General features: G+C 42.2%; 1 protein-coding gene across 2 annotated transcripts in view; it reads left to right on the plus strand.

Annotated features, from left to right (window-relative positions):
- Positions 1 to 238: 238 nt before the first annotated feature.
- Positions 239 to 21,772, plus strand: part of LOC124594950 (leukocyte elastase inhibitor-like) — a 57,044-nt gene continuing 35,510 nt past the window's right edge. Inside the window, exon 1 of one of the 2 annotated variants that reach the window (XM_047133460.1) lies at positions 239 to 320. The gene's annotated coding sequence lies outside the window, so the exon portion shown is untranslated. Of the gene's footprint in view, positions 418 to 21,772 lie in introns of both variants that reach the window. The other variant, XM_047133458.1, reaches the window with a different exon arrangement.

A 21,772-nucleotide genomic window follows, 5' to 3' on the forward strand; every position in this document is an offset into this window, starting at 1 on the left:
CAGCCGAACGGCCGTATGGGGGCGGAAGGGCACGAGCAGCGGAGTGGGGGGAGAAGCTTTGATATGCGGGATGGGGGCTGATCTCGCCGCGTGCGTCACTGCGGTTTCGCGGGAGCTCGGCGCGCCCGTGCTATGCTGTGGGCTGGCCTTGCAGGCAGGCAGAGTGACGTCGCGCGGCTGACTGGTGGTGGGGGTCCGTGACGAGCTGGCCCGCCCCCCGGGCTCTTCTCGGCGGCAACGCGGGACAACACAGTCGCAGCCAGGGACAGTATAATACGGAACGCCGACCGACAGCGGCCGCAGTCTAGCTACACAGACGGGTGCGATTCCACTGGGCTCTGCACCTTCCCTGTCGACAGAAAGCCGCTGCACTTGCTGACCATTCTGCGCTTGCTGGTTGCTTTTGCACAGAAACAGGTAACGCCAGTTTTCGTTTTGAGGAATATTTCTTTATTACTCCACCATTTCTAAACTTTGACTCCCTCTGGGTTGGCACTAGACGCTCGCTAAATTTGAAGTGTGACATCTACATACATACTCCTCAATCCACCATAAGGTGCGTGAAGGAGGGTATCTCGTACCACAACTAGCAACTTCTCTCCCTGTTCCACTCCCATACACAACGAGGGAAAAAATGACTGTGTATATGCCTCTGTACGAGCCCTAATCTCTCTTATCTTTGTGGTCTTTCCGCGAAATATAACTTGGCGGCAGTAAATTTTTACTGCAGTCACCCTCAAATGCTGGTTCTCTAAATTTCCTCCGTAGCGAGTAACGAAAAGAACACCTCCTATCCTCCAGAGACTCCCACCCGAGTTCCTGAAGCATTTCCGTAGCACTCGCGTGATGATCAAACCTACCAGTAACAAATCTAGCTTCCCGCCTCTGAATTGCTTCTATGTCCTCCCTCAATCCGACCTGATAGGGATCCCAAACGCTTGAGCAGTATTCAAGAATAGGACGTATTAGTGTTTTATAAGCGGTCTCCTTTACAGATGAACCACATCTTCTCAAAATTCTACCAATGAACCGAAGACGACTATCCGCCTTCTTCACAACTGCCATTACATGCTTGTCCCACTTCATATCGCTCTGCAATGTTACGCCCAAATATTTAATCGACGTGAACTGTGTCAAGCGGTACACTACTGCTGGAGTATTCAAACATTACAGGATTCTTTTTCCTATTCATCTGCATTAATGTACATTTATCTATATTTAGAGTTAGCTGCCATTCTTTACACCAATCACAAATCCTGTCAAAGTCATCTTGTATCCTGCTACAGTCACTCAACGACGACACCTTCCTGTACGCCACAGCATCATCAGCAAACAGCCGCACATTGCTATCCACCCTATCCAAAAGATTATTTATGTAGATAGAAAACAACAGCGGACTTATCACACTTCCCTGGGGCACTCCAGATGATACCCTCACCTCCGATGAACACTCACCATCGAGGACAACGTACTGGGTTCTATTACTTAACACGTCTTCGAGCCACTCGCATATTTGCGAACCAATCCCATATGCTCGTACCTTAGTTAGGAGTCTGCAGTAGGGCACATGGCCAAACGCTTTCCGGAAGGCAAGGAATATGGCATCCGTCTGATACCCTTCATCCATGATTCGCAAGATATCGTGTGAAAAAAGGGTGAGTTGCGTTTCGCAGAAGCGATGCTTTCTAAAGTGCTGATGCATGCACAGCATCTACTCTGTCTCAAGGAAATTCATTATATTCGAACTGAGAATATGTTCGAGAATCCTGAAACAAAAATGTTAAGGATATTGGTCTGTAATTTTGAGGATCCGTCCTTCTATCCTTCTTATATACAGGCGTCATCTGCGCTTTTTTCCAGTCGCTCGGGACTTCACGTTGGGCAAGAGATTCGCGATAAACGCAAGCTAAGTAAGGAGCCATTACAGTAGCGTACTCTCTGTAAAATCGAATTGGAATCCCATCGATTCCATAATGTTATTAGTTTACATAATTTTTTTATTAAGCCCTAACAGCTAGTTCTGAGGGAATGGTCATTCTCGCACTTCATCCTCGTAAACTGTATCGTGGCTGTTTAGGTGGGGAGTGTTTTGAACTAAGGATGCTTAAGATACCGGTAGAGTTCAGGCCTGAACTACCACTACCAACCGAAGCAAACAATTGCGCTGTAACCACTACCAAATGTTTTGTTCTCTAATTTGCTTTGCGTTTTGGGTTCTTTATTCCTTCTCTCTCCCCCTCTCTCTCCCCCTCTCTCTCTCTCTCTCTCTCTCTCTCTCTCTCTCTCTGATTTTGAATTGAGTGAAGAGACTAATCCTGGTGCGTAAAGGGATTCGAATTAGACTTTCAACGCATAATAAATCAGTGAGCTTTTTGACCGTTATGTCACTTTCGCTTTCGTGGAAGCACAGAACGCGACGTAGGATGGCAGCCCTTCGACAGGGAGGCGGTGCTGATTCCCCCGCACAGCTCCACTCCCCTCGGGTAGCCAAAGTTCTGGTTTGTTTACGGTCGCGGTCGACTGCCACGATATACTGTCCGCATAACAACTCGGACATCGCATGGTACGCGTGGCATGGTCGTCAATGGGAACGATCTTCGAACAAGTATGCACAAAGCACGAGTACATTGTTTTGGCTCAACAGTTAACTTGTTTACGTGTTTTGCGGGTACTTGCTCAGAGATCGTGGTCATTTCTGTTTTACACAAGATGATGATCACATTCACTTGCACACTTGAGAATGGCCACTCCCTTGAAACTACAAAGCAGAGTTTTATTAAAGTAATCTGTGTTACTGTATTGCTAATCTGGTTCATAGCACCCGCTCTCAGTTGCAGGGTGACTAGCTAACGTCGCCCAGGAGCAACAAAAACTTCAATTTCATTGTCAAACTATCGACCGAATATAAAAATTAAAAACGCTGTCAAATCTATTCGTGGGTTTAATTTTACGTAAAAAGTTTAATACAGTAAGACATACGTTTACACCCTGTTTACAAGTCCCGAGACACTTACGGCGCTTAGAAAATACCCAGACTATATTCATTCAATATTTGAAAATGAAAGCGGTCAACGACCTTCAACAACCTTGTAGGTAGCGCAGCCACAGCTATGAGGTAATCTTCGGTATTAATTTTCAGCTATATTTTGCCCTTTATTATTGGATCGCTACTGGTTTCATGACACTAAGTCATATCTTCTGGTGAACATCTCTCTAACGATAAATCCAGAAGGAATAAAATTTCCTGAGGGATACACTTGTAAAGTAAATTATTTTAAGATTTAAAATAATATTAAACTGTGGCATGAGGGCATCAAAATGCTAGAACTCGTATAACTAAAACATTAGAACGGAAAATGTCGGAACCTTTTTACCCAACATTCTCTGTCCGTCAGAACAAAACACCGCAAAAGGCGGTATGTCATAGAATAAAACAGCCAGATTCCAATATAGTGGATGGCCCTAAACAATAATACCATAGTGATCCCTTGGTAAGGAGAAAATAAATGAAAACTATTAAGACCTAATTTTGCGCCAGAATGAAAAAAAGTGGTTGCGACAAAAAAGGAGGGATGCTCTACCTGGACCAGATGCGTCAAGTAAATAGCTGTTCGCGATTCCGTATAGATCGGAGAAGCGGTAAGTGCGGTTTTCAGGTTCTGCTTTTCCCGTCGATAGCTATTTACCTGATGGATTTGGTCCAGGTAGAAAATCCCTCCATTTTGTGGCAACTACTTCTTGGCTTTTCATTCTGGCTCAAAATTAGGGCTTAATAGTTTTCATTTATTTTCTCCTTACTGATGGATCCCTATGGTATGACGTGTTTGACCCATCCACTATCCTGGAGTCCGGCTGTTTTATTCTATGACATACTGCCTTTTATGGGTTTTATTCTGACGGACGACGAATGTTGGGTAAAAAAGGTTCCGAACTTTCTCGCTAATGTTTGTGTCATGTCACCACTAAAATTTTGATACTCCTGTAAAAGTTTTTAATATTTTTTAAATTCTCTTTTTAAAATCTTAATTTACCATACCAGCGTATGTCTCAGGGTTGTTACTCCGTCTATATTGTTATACAGTTGGTCACGTGAAGATGTGCCTTTTAGTGCCACGAAACTAGTAGTGATCCAATAATAAAGTACTAATTACAGCTGAAGCGGTTTAGTAACACCCAAGGTAATTTAAAACCTTTTCTAATTTTTTCTTCTCGGTTACATGCTACACATCAAATATTTAATACAATAGCTCATCTGTGATATAATCACAGGTTTGCAGCTGTCTTGTTCACGGTAGTTAGATTCCTTAAAGAATGGGGCGTGGGTGGTTTATTGGTCTAAACTGACAGCGTGCTACAAATGATGTCACTCCTTAATGTGCCTAAACTTACTTTCTTCTAGTTTCGACCACTGCGAAATTCAGAAGGGACATTTATCATCAGATGCCACATGAAAGTATAGCTTCAATAAAATTTGTTATACTTTAGTATAAGTCACTGTTCTGCACAGTTCAACGAAGTCACAGTTAATAGAATAGTTGAAATGTTGTGTACTAGTTCTGCAGCGTAGCCGAAGATAGATTGCAAGGTGATAATTTTACAACATGGTGAAGTCCACGGATAACAATGAAATGTAGCATTACACGAGGTTGGAATATATGATGCAGCTGGTTACCAGATTCGTGGCATTTTTTGTTTACCTTGAGCACTGTTACAATTACTTACCCGCTAAAAACCCCTATTGTCCCAATGTAGTCTGATATGTTCACTTTTAATATTTTTTAAGTCGTAGCTGTTGCGTTTCAAAATCTTCTTTCCATGCCTCATTATTTTGAAAGTTAGAATACGCGTCTTTACATGATGTCTTATTCGCCATACTAGTTACCTAATTCTTGCCTTGCTCATGGTATCACGTGTAAAAGCTGACCGCTTTCATCGTTTTCAGTATTTCCCTTTCCTTCTCTAATTATGGATTACCATATTCAATATGTATATAAATTTTGTAAGTAGGTGTAGGACTGTCGCAATTGAGGCAGGCAGTGGAGAAACAGAAGCATGCATTAGCACACTGTGTAAAAGACAACCAAGTATCTTCTCTAATTCAGACTAGCGACACGAAGCTTCTCAAAGAACAGCTAACAAAGAACCAGTACTGGAAAGCTGCATTCCAGTGCTGAACCAACAGCTCGAGGAATAAAGCATTTCATGAGCACTTTATGGACAAGATAAACGCAAAATAGGAAAGGAAAAGATCGGGTGTTAACTAACAAAGCCATAAAGCAGGAAATTAGACTGGTTTCCGCTGCGCAGGAACAAACAATCAAGAGTAACGCCATGGTAGCCAGAATCGAGAACTCAAGACTATCCAAAATGCACTCTCTGAAAAGAAGGTAAGGTTGGAAAAAGATCGCTACTGATCACCGGTGTGGGAGCCGTAACAGATAGGGTTAATAGAAGAGATAGAGAAAATCCAAAGGAGAGCAGCACGCTTAGTTAAAAGATCATTTAGTAATCGCGAAAGCGTTACGGAGATGATAAACTCCAGTGGAAGACTCTCCAAGAGACTCTCAGTAGCTCGGTACGGGCTTTTGTTGAAGTTTCGAGAACACACATTCACCGAGGAGTCAAGCAGTATATTGCTCCCTCCTACGTATATCTCGCGAAGAGACAATGAGGATAAAATCAGAGAGATTAGAGGCCACACAGAGGCATACTGACAATCTTTCTTTCCACGAACAGTACGAGACTAGAACAGAAGGGAGAACCGATAGAGGTACTCAAGGTACCCTCCGCTACACAGTCAGGTGGCTTGCGGAGTATGGATGTAGATTGTAAGCAGAGGCACAGACCTGTGAAATAAATGACCCGCTGGAATTTGTCGAAATTGTCATCCGCCAGTGGCAAATAACTGATGGGATCACAAGCCAACAAAAGCTGTAGCAAACGAACATGCCAAGTTACTGTGGGACTTGAGACTTCAGACGCATCGAATGCTGGGACAACAAAAGAGTGGAGGAAAAGGAAGTGCAGCTCATTAACATTCTCATCCCAGGTCCTAGCAGAATCGACGAGACAGCTCGAGAAACTTAAGATGCAAGGACTTGAAAAGCGAACTACAGTGAGACTGGCGTAAACCATTCAAAGTGGTCGCAGTGGTTCTCGGTACACTGGGAGCAGTGCAAAATCAACTTGCTGGTCAGCTGGATTAGCGCATTGGTGCTCAAACCAGCCTTAGCGTTGAGGATCGCTTTACCTTACTGCCCAACGGTGACAGCCTAGCCACGTTCTCTTTTTTTACAGTATCTCAAAGCTGACTACTCCTTCGCGACGTTGTGTTAATGAAACTTTCATGGCACAGTAGTTCATTTATGGTTCGACGGTTCTCTTCAGTTCATCGAACTAGCAAATACCCCCATTATATCTCAAACAGGAAATAAAGAAATGACGAAAAAGATTTAGAACATGTGAGGAGCCCAAATCTTGTCCCAGTCTCTTATGTCAGCAGGTTTATTTTTCGCTTTAGTAACTCCAGGGTTCATAAATGTAACAAATATTGCCAGGAAAGTCTAAGCATTTGAAAGGTGTATTCAATTGTAAGGTTCTTTCTACTTGCAAAACGTAAATGAAACTGAAATGTATCAAGTAACTTTCGTGTGTGATACTGCATACGCAAAGCTGATATTCAGAGAGGAACAGCTTTACTATCCACCAATCCAAACACCGTACCCGTTTGTGCTTCCTGTGAATCACGACATTCACGCCAAAAAAAAATTTATAAAATGCCTGGCATGTTCCCTGAACTGTACACGTCTTTGGCAGATGAGGAATTTCGAAAGCAATTTCATTAAGTTCAAAAACTTAGCATAGTAATAAAGTCGCCCACAATACCAGCGAAATCAATCGGAGGTTTTCATGGCTGTTCGCGTGTTCGGCGTGATAGATCGACAAGGGAAAAACTGGTGTAGATGAATAAATTGTCATTGCTGGCTTGTGTTCATTATTCTCCTACGCTGTCTAAGCACTGCATAACTAACTCCCTAGATTTATAATTTTCTACTGAAACGCCTTCTTTCAGGTATTTACTTTTCTGATGCAGGGTCCATTTTTTGAAAAGTCGAGGTTATTGTGTTAACCTTTTCGCACTTTGAGTCATATAGATCAATTTCCATACCTTTCGTACGCTTTGGTAAATTCCCTGATTTTTCTATATGACATTTCAGATTTGCCTAAATTTGCGTATATCTGTATACCTTCCACGTTTGTCATGAAGTTTTACACGAAATTCCTGGACCATTTCAGCATGTTATCAAATCTAAAGAGTAGATATTTATTCTTAGAGGCTGTACGACGCAATATATTAATATTCAGCGACAACTGTCATGCAAATGAACAACATTTCTGCGACTTTGTCTGGGAGATTCGAATTCGTTTCCATAAAACAGTTTGCTTCGTATTAAGTTTCACTGTTCACCGCTCAGACTGCGCGTTTGTTTGTAATGTTCCTATTACTCCGATAAAAAAGTGGGATCAGTGAATGAAACAGTGAAACTATTTGTTGTGGCTCTGCTGAGAAAGTCACGGATACTGTATTTGTGTGGAACAGGAGTTCGCAGCTCCGTTAAATTTCGCGCTGTGACACGTTGTAAAAGAACTTCTGTGCAATAACCGCCGCTGAAAATCAGTCTGGCAGCTTATTACGGGACATCACACGATTTATGGTTTTCTTATCTCTCGCATTGTACGGCACCAGTAATATAGACTGACCAATATTTATTATTTACAGGATACGGCTGTGTGCAAGTGTGTAAATTTGTGCTTTGCCGAACACGTTTCGTCCCTGTGTTCTATGAAGCATCTTCAGCGTCAGTCTGTTACCTTGGACTGCATTTTTGCTTCCTCCATTTCTGTTGCTGCTCTACTTGCAGTGCTGTAAACATTTATCAGCACAGCAAACCGCGTGTGTAAACTTTCCCACGCGTTATAGCCTTCAGTTTTTTGCAGTGTTGCCAGATAAAAAACAAATTTGGTGATTACTGGTATGAGTACTGTTACTTACTACTTCTGTGCGTCAGTACCCTAATAAGTTAATTTAACGTGCAGCACTACTTTATGAAGTTGACATGAAGTAATGCACCAGATAACAGCTGAATGATTTGGAATTAAACGTAAGAAATAAGTCAATTCAATCTTGATAATGGTAACTTGTCGAACTGGCCGCCAAGTTGATAGTTAGAATTTAAATTATTCACGCGCTCACTGTCGACGAAAACATCCAAAGAGTTCTTTATATTAAACTTTCGGATTTCTCCAGTAATAGTCCTTCGACAGTAACAGTATTACCTCGCTTATCGGCACACATTGTTACTGATGTTAGTACTAAAACGTTTCACTGTACTCTAAAGTGAAATGGCATTTAGCCTGTTCAGTTAACGCAGGATCTAAATCGGATACTATGAAAATTATAAAATTGTTTGCTTAAACTGCACAGAAGCTTCAACTACGGTCAAATATTCTTCAGAGGCATATGCCCACATAACTCCCGAACTTATTTCATTTCTCGCAAAAAGGAATGAAGCGAACGTTGTCATTAGTCTTTTTAAAAACTTGAGTTTCCACTTTTGAGAGCGATAAATCGTCCATTTATAGGAAGTTAACATCGCAATAGTGTTTGTACAGCTTCAGTTCTTTTTATGAAATACGGCTAGCAAAGTCTGACTTCAGTCTTAGAGGGTTTTCTCTTTGGACTGCGTTAACAGATATGAAATGTTAATGACCTAAAAACTTTCAGCATTGTACTTGATAATGGCATGGTACAGAAAGTAATACAGTCGAATAGCGGTTTCATTTTTAAAAAAAGATTTTAATGAGTTCTAAAAGCAGTTAGCGCAGTAAAACGTTGAAGATTTGAGTCTTTGTTGAGTGCTTGCCTCGATTCAAGCTTTGGGAAATATTTTTCATCTTTTAGCAACGCTTTTAAAAAATGGTTTTCGATCCGGAACCTGCTCCAAGGCGCTTTTCAACTTTTAGCTGTTTATCCAATATTTAAGTGCTAGTAATTATTGTGAAATAAGTTCAAAATGTACAGTCCTAAAAACTGGTCGGCGATTTAAGTGCGACCTTCGTGCAGTGCGTCAGCGTCAGCAGAGAGAAAATAAGACAGTAGATCCGGGAAGACAGTAGATTACACTTTCTCGATCACATTTGCAGATGAGGAAAGAGTAATGTGCAGAGGAACATTTGCGGTTTTAGTTCGCGGTTGGCCTGCTACAAATAACTTTTTATTCCGAAAGTACAGCGGTTTATATTTTCCCGAACATAGTTTCCCTTGCTTGTGAGACGAATGCCGGAAGTGGTAATCCCCTACTCTTGAGGGAAGGGTGGCTCGGGCGGGAAGAGGGGGTACTTGCCACTCCCCCTTGGAATCTGGGTACAGGGTTTTTATTCATATGCTGAGTGGGTGAATTGTTTGGGATCTGCTTTGTAGTCATCTGCAGAATTTCTTATGGCATGGCAATATCGAAATTTAACGAACTCATTTAACCTATACAAAAACGATTATTTTAGGATATTAACCCCCATCCTCCTAGAAAGAACTTCCGCAGACGCTCATGGACAACCCCCGCCCCCATTAACTCCCACTTGGGAGCTGCTGACTTTGTTAGTTCGCCTGATAACTGCCTGCAAAGAAACGCGACAGCTAGATCACAAATAGCCTGCTCTATTCCTTGTAACGGAATAAAAATGAAAACAAGCACGTAGAACAGATAAACCATGATTTTGTACTAGTCTGGCTGATGGGTATCTTCATAAACAATCTTCCCGGAACGCAGAACTCATTTATTACATCACATTCCAGATGCTAGCAACTCGACGTGAAAGTTCACTGCATTTTCGTCAGTAAAGCCGGTTATTATTTTCTTCGTAGGAAGAACGGCGTCTCCTGATTACAAACTGACGGGTTGTTTTATTGTATGGACTGTATATTTACAGTAATGTGATGGCTAACGTCGTGCAGCATAACGTATCTTTCTTGAGCAAGGGTAATACCACACAGCAGTAACACCCACGGTATTTCTATATAGCTTCGATTAAGGTAACAAATAAGGAGGTTGTACTGACATCTCCTTAAGTTACGGCAAAAGTAAATGATTTGTGCAACCGTAGCTGTCATTGTTTTCTTTGTAGGCAACTAGTTTAAATGGGCGTGTTTTGTCAGGCAGTCACTTGGTATCTTGAAAACTTGGCTTTCCAAGAAATGTAAGTATGGAGTATAATTTGTAATAAATCATACATAACAAAACTTACTAGCTTCTTAATAGTGAGAGGGCACAAGCTTTAGCTCTGAACGAGCAACATTTGCAAAGGGGGTTTTATTCTTGCCGTTCTTTCACTGTGGGAAAGGTACTCACAGAAAGAAATTAAGGCCTTCTGGCTGCATTTCTTCGTTCTTAATGCGTCAGCTGGCTTAAAATTGATGAAGGGGCGTTGAAGGTTTTAAACCTAAAATTTCGTTAGAAGTAATTTCAGCGTGCAGTGTCACAGGCAAGCTCTCATTTGGCATAACTGCGCTGTCATAGTCCCGCACGAGGAAGAGCGTACGAGCACTGTTCCGAGCAGGCTGATGAAACATGCATGCATTTCCGTGGACCAGCTCACGGGAACAGGTCGCACCTGTTGAAAAATGCATTCAACAGCCAACCCAACCTAACAAATGAACAGTTTAGACGGTTGGTGGAAGCAGATGGCATTGCCGTCTCTCTGGATAGTAGTAGACAGGTGTGTGGTGTGGTGTGAATACCAACAAATAAAACTCATAGCAAAGACTGAATACAGAACTTCGTCTAATTGAACTCGGTGGGCAAAAGGTTAGGTTCTAATAAAATTTCTGTTTCTATAATTTCGCTCTTAGTCCTTCTCCAGTACTTTGCACATAGTGTGAAATTTCCGGTCCGACAAAATCTCTTCGAACTGGACCTTTCACGAGCCGTTATTAGCGTCATGTTCACGGAACTGATTGCTGGAACTGAAGTTGAGTTGGTTAACAATACGAATATCAACGTAACATCCTAACTCACGACTTCGTTTAAAACAGGTGTGTCTAACCCACGGGTCGCCTGTGGCCCAAAGAGAGTATCGATGCGGCCGAAGAAGTGAGAATGTGTCACACGATAAGAAAAAAGTCCATTATATTTCGTTCATGTAAAGTTATATTGAAACAGTCCTAAATATGGGATGGAATACACATCCATACTTATAGATTTGATGCAAGTATTTGAAAGTCGATTTCAGGATTTTCGAAAAATAATGAAAATTTCTGTATTCATGAGACAAGATTTACAAATGATATAGATAAGTTACCAGAATATTTTCAGTTGGAAAGCATCTAGTAGCAATCTAACATCCAAGTAGAATCAAAATTTGACCATGTCTCTTCGTTGGAATTCACGAATCATACCGGCCCAGATACAAATAGCTGTTGTTGTATAGTCATCTGTTACATATGTTATCTTTCTTTGGAAGCGCACACGTTTGTGAACAGTTATTTCCAAGAGTAAAGCACACAAAACACAAAAAATCTAACATCTCGAATACATAAATAAATAAATAAATAAAGCTGCGAACATTAAATTTTGTTTTGGTATTACTCCTTCTCTGCACATTTGCACTTAAATGAGACACATTTCTCCCAAGAATGGAAGACTTCACGTAGACTTTGGTTGTAAAAGTCCGTCTTCTGCTTGTTCAGGAAACGTTGCACCTCTAAAATCATGCCGTCGTCATTCTGGAAACGTCTGTCACGCAATTGTTTCTTCATCGGACAAACGAGGGACAAGTCGCCTGGCGCATGTCAATAGCGTACGGGAGAATAGGCAAAATTTCGTAGCCCACAGAAACATAATTTGACTGTTCCTTGAGGTATAAGTGGGGTCGTTACCGTGAAGAGGAAACACCCCCTTATACAGCTTTCTCTCATCGTATTTCCGTAATACGCTTATGTTATAGTTTGTCTCCCCCCCCCCCCCCCCCACACACACACACACACACACACACACACACACACACATGCTCACACACACACACACACACACACATCCTTCAGAGTATAACCATTAAGCACAATAATATAGCTCCAAAAGATAATCTGTATCACTTTGCCCGATGATGGTCGGTTTTCGCCTTTTTCGGCGAAGGTGAATCCACTTGTTTCCTCTACTTGCTTTGCTCCTTGTCTCGGAGGTCAGGATCATAACGCCTATCATTCGCCCACGGTGATTAGGAGGTTAAAGTCGTCCTCTGGATTGGCGAGACAGCTGCCGACACCGTTCGTCGGCCTTTTTGAAAGGATGAGAGCAGTGTAGGAACCCAGCAGACGGCGACCTCCCTGACGTTCCAAACGTCGTGCATGTTTTGGAAAAGTGACTAAAATTTATTTTCCAGTTTCGCTTGCTTGTGATACATCTTTAAAGGCCTAGGGCCTCCGATTTCTAATCATGGTACTTCAGAGATGATCAACAGCTTCGTTCTTAGACATTGACACTGCAAGCATCTGCCCAACCTAACCACTGTGCCGTGCCGGTGTATTGTTGCTATGAATTTCAAGAATTCAACAGGATTGTTGCATCTTCCTCCTCAAATGAAGAAAGTTAATTACCGCACGATAATCAACTTTCTCAGCGGGCCCCGCCATATGTTTTGGTGCCTCTAATGGACTGCTACGTGGGGACTTTAAAGTCTAACAAAACTTCGAAAGTGAATCTGAAGAAGTGTAGAACTTGTATTACGAAGTCATAGTACTTTGGCTATCCTTTGTAAGAATCAATACGACTAGCACCAGTTTCATGGAAAACCAGCTCCCTCCTTTCTTCTGAGATCCAGAAGGAAGTACATATAGGAACCCAAGCGGCCATGAATACCTTCAAAGTCGACTTGTCTCGCACATGGTTGCACTGGTTGTCTGTCTGCAAAGCCAAAACCAAACGCATTCTCACAAATGAATCTGGGACTCAGCGTTCTTAACCCTTTCAATACAAGTGGTTTATTAATTTTTGAAGTACCAGTGCCTTTCTCGCGAAATCACCGATGCTATTGCAAAACAGACATATAGTGATACACTGAGGAACATATACAAATATAGAATGAGAGTTTCACTCTGCAGCGGACTGTGCGCTGATATGAAACTTCCTGGCAGATTAAAACTGTGTGCCCGACCGAGACTCGAACTCGGGACCTTTGCCTTTCGCGGGCAAGTGCTCTACCATCTGAGCTACCGAAGCACGACTCACGCCCGGTACTCACAGCTTTACTCCTGCAAGGTTCGCAGGAGAGCTTCTGTAAAGTTTGGAAGGTAGGAGACGAGTTACTGGCAGGAGTGAAGCTGTGAGTACCGGGCGTGAGTCGTGCTTCGGTAGCTCAGATGGTAGAGCACTTGCCCGCGAAAGGCAAAGGTCCCGAGTTCGAGTCTCGGTCGGGCACACAGTTTTAATCTGCCAGGAAGTTTCATATACAAATAGTTCATTGTAGCAGCCATTTATAGGGCTCAAACCAACAGTCGGCACAGAGACTGTGCTACATGATTGTAAGACATTCACATTTTATGCTGATCATTTTGACATAATTGGCAATGAACGTTAAGTGTATCTAAAGTTATCGGAGCGTAAATTTCAGTTTGTACGGCTGCTTTTATGAGTAGTTTCTAAATGAAAGTACTGGAGCAGTATTTTTCTCACATAAATTCGTTAAAATTCAGGTATATTTTTGCTTGTTATTTAGGACTATAACTTGTAGGCATTAAAGAGCTCGTGGAAGTTTAAAGCTGTGGGATTGTGTCTAGAAAAAATGCGAATCTGTCAGATATCTCTCATGAAATGATAGTTGTTGAAAAGTGTAAGTCTCATTGGTTCCAAAGTGAAACCACTACTTTCAAACAATTGATTTTTTGCCAATTTCTTCTCCTATTCGTTATTATAATACGAAGGACAATTTTGTGAAAATTTTTGATTAAAATTTTTAGATTGTAATGATTCATAGCGTTAAGGAAAGTATAATACTGTTATTATTCTAGAAGTTTATAAACCTAACATTTGTAGCTCTGAGGCTTTTCAGTTATATATCGTGAGGTCAAACAATTAGCAAAATTTTGACACTGAAGGAAGGTCTGTAGGCGAACGGTACTTGTCGGAGACTGGTAGGGGGCCCTAAGAGAAAATACTGTGGAGTGTGCTGGCCCACTCGTAACTGGAATCAGTTCAGTCAAAAATCAGTAAGCAGTGATGTAAGGTTGATGTACCATGTTACATGGCAGGCAGATGGTAGACTTAAACAGAATAACTCAGAGAACGTAATTCCTTTACTTCGATCTTTCCGCTGAACCGATACTTACCAATTGTAGCTGGGCGTTTACCAGCAACAACTTGGATTAGTCGAAAGCACAGAACAAAGATGAGCTGCGCCATTGATAAGTGTTGTTCAGTCAGGGTGAGAGTGTAGCAGAAATGCTGGCGAAACTGCAATGGGAGACACTGAGAGTACATAGAAAGTCTATGTGCATTGCTAAGTCTCACTCAAAACTCGGAAGAAGAGAACTACTGCTTTCTCGTATTTCATGACAGGACCTAGCTGGTAAGTTTCAAACAACGAAGGGATGAATGGTTTCAATATACCATGCAGCCTTTGGCTCACAAACAGCGATGGTTGAAGATGTTAATGGTCTGAAAGTAAACAGATGTTTACTAGCACAACCTCCATCCTAACAAGAAAAAGGGAGAATAATCTGCAGCCTTAGTAAGGAAGCTATCGAAAGTTACCATTTTCCTAAAGAACGGATAAAACAAGGACCGATTATTCAGACTGTAATATAAATTCGCTACTTCCTTTCATCGTTCTTGCCTTCCCCCATTGACTGCTTACAAATAAGTTAGCCAGATCTAACGCGCCTCGCATGTCCACTTGATATACTCTGTGGAAGTACGGTGTTTCCACTACGTGTTGCCGTCTCGCCATTAGGAGTCACCTTTGAAAACGAGCTGACTAATGGCGGTGCCATTAGATGACGCCAGCCACTCGACCGTGCCGTTCAGCGCGCCTTCCTGAACGTGGAAACTCTACATCCGGAGGCTATATGACACCACACTCACTTAAAAATGATGCCGCTGTGGTTTCCTAGCACATAAAAACAAGGTACTAAAGTTTAAAGTAACTGAAGAAAAATGTTGAGTCACGTTGCAACTCACATTAAAATGTGACGTACAGAAGTTTAATTAATGCCTTGCTGCTCACGAGCCATTACAGCTGAATAGTAAGCGCGCTTGTATTACCTTAGCAACAATAATGGTGGGATTGCGAAGTGTGGGGCACTGCACTTAAACATAATTAGCACAGTGAAAAACGTAACATTTTTCAGAAATAACGTAAAACGCAGAACGAACGTGAAAAGCACACACATATGAAAGGATTGTCGTCTGCCAATTAAGAGACTCCTCAGACTTTCTCCTGTGAAGTTGCTAGCTTTAAATGTTAATGTCAGCACACAGAGTACAATATTTGAATTTCATTTTGTTGAACACAAGCTAACGTTCAGAGCTATATAACGTTTACAACACCCATTTTTTGACTGTGGTATCGCGAAAACAAGGCAAATCAAGCCGACGAAGTCTCTTTAATATATCATTGCATAAAGTCAAAAAGCAGAATTGTCAAACTACTTTCAGTAGAGTACGGTACATCAGTCGATGATTCCACTGGTACTTAGAGCAGACAAAACAAGCTCACTGCATCATAATTTTGTGAGCAAAACTTAATGAAGATTTAGTTATTCATTGTAATGGCTTGTTCCGGCCGAAATAAGCCATCTCCATATCTAAGATATTGAAGGTAGTAGCTATTACCAGCATGGAGCTTGTGAAGATCGCCAAAACTCGACTACTACATTTTAGATGTGTAGATTAATTCGGCCGAAAACGAGAATTACAATAGAGGTGACCTATTGTGTGCTTCATTCATAAAATGTCATACTTGTTAGCAATATTAGTATAAATTAAACATAATTCAATGTCTTAAATGCTGTATCAGTTAGTAATTATATGGTCTACCAAGCCTTTACCAAGCGTGGTAGTGCACCGATTACGAATCTGGACTGTCATTCTGAAGGAGAATCTTAGCTGCTCGTCTGGAAATTCAAATTAAGATTAGCCACGTTTCCTCTGAACCATCTGAGGCCGATGCGAGGTTGGTGGGTTTGAGAACGACGTGGCCGATTTACTTTAGTTTCAGTCCAATTAAAACTTGCGTCCGCCTCTAATGACATCGTCGACGATGGGACAGTAAACCCTGATCATACAATTTTCTATGTCATTGATGAAACAATGCGATCGTATTTAACACTCAAAAAAGCAGTTAAAATCGCAATAAATAATTTTAAATTCTGGCAATCGGTTTCGCTCTGTACTACCATCTTCAGGCCGAAGGCTCCACATGAAGTGAGCCGCCTCTTATCGCGGAGCTGCTGTGTAGTACCGACTGGTACCACGAACAGATACTGCCAATGCGTTGGCACTACGCAGCATGAATGGCTCCACACCTGATCTATTGTCTTCGGCATGAAGCCCGGGGTAAAGACCAAACCTTTTACCAGAATTAAAAATAACTTATTACGATCTGCACTGTTCATTGTTGAAAGACCCTAATCTTTGCTCTTTTCCTAGGTAATTACAATCTTCCATTTCACATCACAAACACCAGTAATAAAAGAAATTAGACGTAAATCACATTAGTGAAATATTTGCATAAGCGTATCGAATTGCTGAGTACTTGCATTCTCTCTGTTGCCACGGATAAAAGATATCCCAGAGTTTGAAAGAAATGATCATCAGACTTTTGAGCCGAAGGCCTGATACAGCAACGTTCGTGAAATGTTGTTTGACTCTAGTGGCGGAAATCCATTGTGAATGGATTGGTGGTGCAATCGTAAATAACCTACTGTAAACTGTGAATCCTACCGCGCCATTTGTCATAGGCGAACTTATACTGAACAGTGACTTAAGACCAAATGACATACTACAGTGGAAGAGCTCACACCCCAAATAAAGAAAAGAAAGGGAAATGAAAGCTTAGAGTGTATGACAGACAATTACGGCGCTAGGCTGTCCCCTTAAGTTCTGAAATCAGTTGGACTACACGTATCGTAGAGACCTATCAGCAAGTTACATTTAAAGTTTCTCCTGCTGCGGTGTGTACTGCAAGCAGAGCCTATTCAGGGCACTACCATATAGCAGTAATGTGACGCGGTTGCGCATAATGTCATCCTAATTCCAACTCTTGTGTAAAGATGATGGAATGATGAACTAATGGGAAAGTGTACTTTTACGAAAAGTGAAACATCCTAATAAAAGGAGCTATTCCTGAAGATGGGCGTTAGGCCTTGGTCCAACGAATAATTATGTCTAACGTCTCACCTTAGATTGCTGTAGAAATCATGAGAAACGTGATCTATTCAGGAAGCAGTCTCAAACAAGCTCATCAATTCGAATTACGTATCCACTCAGTGGTTGGTTCGAGACGTCATTAGACCGTCGTCTAAGATCGCGGAGTCAAGCCGACGTGTTATGGAGCTTGTAGTGGGGAAGAATTCTTGTTTTATTTAGAAGTAACGCCAAAAAACTCTATAATTTAAATTGTTCTTCTTTTCTGTGAAAATTGTTTTTGTGATTTATAATTTCTGTGGTTTCTCTGTACGATTCAGCGTAGTGATCAGATCTTGCCAAGACTGCAGTGTCACAAAAACGAATTTCGTGGTTGCCTGGTCCCGGTGATTTACCTGTCCTGCCCAGGCGACAGTTACTCGAGTGCTCCCATTACGAGAGCGTTAATGCTTCTCCATGTAGTTCCTATGCATGGGATTTTGTACACTCCTACTGGGGCAAGCGATGGGCATAAGTCCTTTGCGGTGTTCGAAAATTCACACACCTTTCATGTTGTTCTGAATACTGTATTAATGCCGTGTTTTCCGTATATGTGAAATTTTATAGATGAAAACTTTCCCTTTAGTTGGTTGTTTCTCATTTGTCGCTCTAGACCTTAAAGGGTGTACTGCATTTCCTATGTTTTTTAAGTTTTGAACGTGGTAGTGTCGAAACCTAGGTCAGAAGTCTTCTTTTTTGCGACGGAGGGCTGCTATTGCTTTAATTTCACTTCCTATGTCAGTTTGGATTCCGTAGAAATGTTGGAACACTTGAGGCAATACTGACCCTAAGACTTATCTTAGAAGAAAGATTAAGGAAAGGCAAACATACGTTTGTAGCATTTGTAGCCTTACAGAAAGCTTTTGACAATGTTGACTGGAATACTCTTTCAAATTCTGAAGGTGGCAGGGGTAAAATACAGGGAGCGAAAGGCTATTTACAATTTGTACAGAAACCAGATGGCAGTTATAAGAGTCGAGGCACATGAAAGGGAAGCCAGTGGTTGCGAAGGGAGTGAGACAGGGTGGTAGCCTCTCCCCGATGATGCTCAATCTGTATATTGAGCAAGCAGTAAAGGAAACGAAAGAAAAATTCGGAGAAGGTATTAAAATCCATGGAGAATAGATAAAAACTTTGAGGCTCGCCGATGACATTGTAATTCTGTCAGAGACAGCAAAGGACTTGGAAGAGCAGTTGAACGGAATGGACGGTGTCTTGAATGGAGGATATAAGATGAACATCAACAAAAGCAAAACGAGTATAATGGAATGTAGTCGAATTAAGTTGGGTGATGCTGAGGAATTGATAAGGAAATGAGCACTTAAAGTAGTCAATGAGTTTTGCTATTTGGGGAGCAAAATAACTGATGATGGTCGAAGTAGAGAGGATATAAAATGTAGACTGGCAATGGCAAGGAAAGCGTTTCTGAAGAGAAATTTAACATCAAGTATGTCAGGAAGTCGTTTCTGAAAGTATTTGTATGGAGTGTAGCCATGTATGGAAGTGAAACATGGACGATAAATAGTTTGGACAAGAAGAGAATAGAAGCTTTCGAAATGTGGTGCTACAGAAGAATGCTGATGATTAGATGGGTAGATCACATAACTAATGAGGAGGTATTGAAAAGAATTGGGGAGAAGAGGAGTCTGTGGCCTAACTTGACCAGAAGAAGGGCTCGGTTGGTAGGACATGTTCTGAGACATCAAGGGATCACCAATTTAGTATTGGAGGGCAGCGTGGAGGGTAAAAATCGTAGAGGGAGACCAAGAGATGAATACACCAAGCAGATTCAGAAGGATGTAGGCTGCGGTAGGCACTGTGAGATGAAGCAGCTTGCACAGGATAGAGTAACATGGAGGGCTGCATCAAACCAGTCCCAGGACTGAAGACCGCAACAACAACAATGTCTTTGTCAGACTAGCCGTTTCTTATGAAGGCAGTTAATGTTACAGATCGTCCTCAAAGTACTGTGGTTGATTCTTTCAGCCTTAAGGAACCCAGAGTAGTTGTCGCCTTTGCAAGTCGGATCAATCAGCAGCAGCGATAGCAGTATATCAAGCACTGCGACCAGGGACTAACAAACTGTTTTCTGTGACACTGTGGTTTTCGCAAGATGTAGTCATTACCACGCTACGATGTAAAAAAAGGGCCACAGATATTCAGAAGCACAAACTACTTTAAGAGGTACGAAGAAGAATTGAAATTATAAAAGTTATTGGCATTAGTGCTAAGTAAAAGTGTCAACTCTCTCTCTCACTACGGGTTCCATAACAGAAGTCGATGCGGCTCAGAGATATTACAGTGGTCTGATGTCACAAACCGACGGTTGCCTGACAACATACAGGGTGAAAAGAATTTAAACCGCCAAACTCTGGGAGGTTGTAGGCGACATCAAAACAAATATTTTTCCCTGCTGTCATTTTTCCCTATGAGGACTATTTAAACCGGTAGAGGAATATTTATCTGGCGGCAAATTAATTAAACCAACACTTTTCCATTTTTTATGACCAAGAGACAACACATTAACTCAACCCAATTTCAATTACAGTAGATTTTCAAAAATGCCTCCATTGACACGTAAACAAAGGTTACACCGTCGGATCATGTTCTGTCTGACACGAGCAAAAACCCCAGGAGTATCCTGAATTGTTCCTGCTGCTGCTACTATCCGGGCAACCAGATCCTCTTCCGATGCAACAGGAGTTGCGTAACAAGGTTGCGCATCTCTCCCCACACAAAAAAGTCCAGAGGGGACGTATCTGGGGATCGAGCAGGCCACGGTACAGGACCACCTCTGCCAATCCTCGTTTCTGGGAACAATCGGTCCAGGAATCGACGCACACGACGACTGAAATGTGCCGGCGCCCCGTCATGTTGGAACCACGTGCGTTGTCTTGTAGGGAGCGGGACGTCTTCCAGCAATTCTGACAATGCTCTGGCTAGAAAATTGTAATAGTGCCTGCCATTTAATGGCCTAGCTAGCAGATACGGCCCAGTTAAACAGTCCTCAACAACACCGACCCACGCATTAACGAAGAATCGCACTTGATGAGCGCTAGTAACTGTGGCATGTGGGTTATCCTCAATCCAAACACGCGAATTGTGCATGTTGAAGACTCCATCACGCCTGAAAGTTGCTTCATCGGTAAACAACACAGAGGATGGAAATGTAGGATGCATTTCACACTGTTCCAGGTAACACTGCTAAAACTTTGCTCTGGGTGGATAATCAACTGGTTCCAGGTTGTGGACACGCTGTAAGTGAAATGGACCTAACAATTGCTCTCGAAGGACTGTTCCTACATTCGTCTGATTCGTCCCCATGTTACGTGCAATTGCCCAAGTGCTGATTGAAGGATACCGCTCCACATGCTGCATGACAGCTTCCTCAAATTGCAGCGTTCTTACCGTGCGACGGCGTCCCTGTCAAGGTAATCTGCTAAATGACCCGGTCCCACGCAGACGTTGAAACACAGCAGCAAATGTCGTAGGATGCGGGATATGGCGATTAGGATATTGTTGTTGACAAACCCGCTGTGCAGCTCGTCATTGTACTCACTCCAGGTATATCGATCCATTAGTAAACTGAGACAATGCATACTACACTGGTGGAGAGCAATTGCCTACAACTGGAGATCGTAATACGCCCACTAACAACTGGAGAGGGTAATATGGCCTCCACTGCTTTAAATAATCCTCATAGGAAAAAATGACATTAGGGAAAATATTTGTTTTGATGTCCCCTACAACCTCCCAGAGTTTGTCGGTTCAAATACTTTTCACCCTGTATAAAAAGATCGGCTTGTTGAGTTTGTCTGAGACTGTAACTGCTATAAGTCGTTGATGCCTCTGATGTCCCCGGGATTCAAAGACGACACATAAGGCACCACGGCATAACGTCCTTCCGAATAAATTCTGCCAATCTGGCAGTGCGGAGTGTACTCTACAGCAAAATAACTCGCCGTTTGTCCCTAGACGCTCAGCTCCACTTGCAAACTATTACGTTGTGTGGCGTAGCGCTGTTAACATCCTGCAGTTTGCCTCGTCGGCTTCCACAGCCGCCTTTAGCTGCCGACCTGTGCCCGCACGTACGTGCATCATTATTCTGGAGGAGGAAAGAGAGCTAGCTCTGATTCAGCCCAGCTATGAGGGAGCGGTGTTTCTCCGACGTCACAGTAGCTTTCTCCTGCCGCCTGCCTGTTTACCCGGCATATGCCAACGCCAGTGCGCGCTGCGCAGCTTCCAGTTCCCGTACTCGCTTTGGCTCGTCGTCCCAGCTGACCTTTAGCCTTACGGTAGACGGTGCATTGCTACACGCA

This window comes from Schistocerca americana, chromosome 2 (genome assembly GCF_021461395.2).
Source record: "Schistocerca americana isolate TAMUIC-IGC-003095 chromosome 2, iqSchAmer2.1, whole genome shotgun sequence".
In the NCBI taxonomy this organism is placed as follows: domain Eukaryota; kingdom Metazoa; phylum Arthropoda; class Insecta; order Orthoptera; family Acrididae; genus Schistocerca; species Schistocerca americana.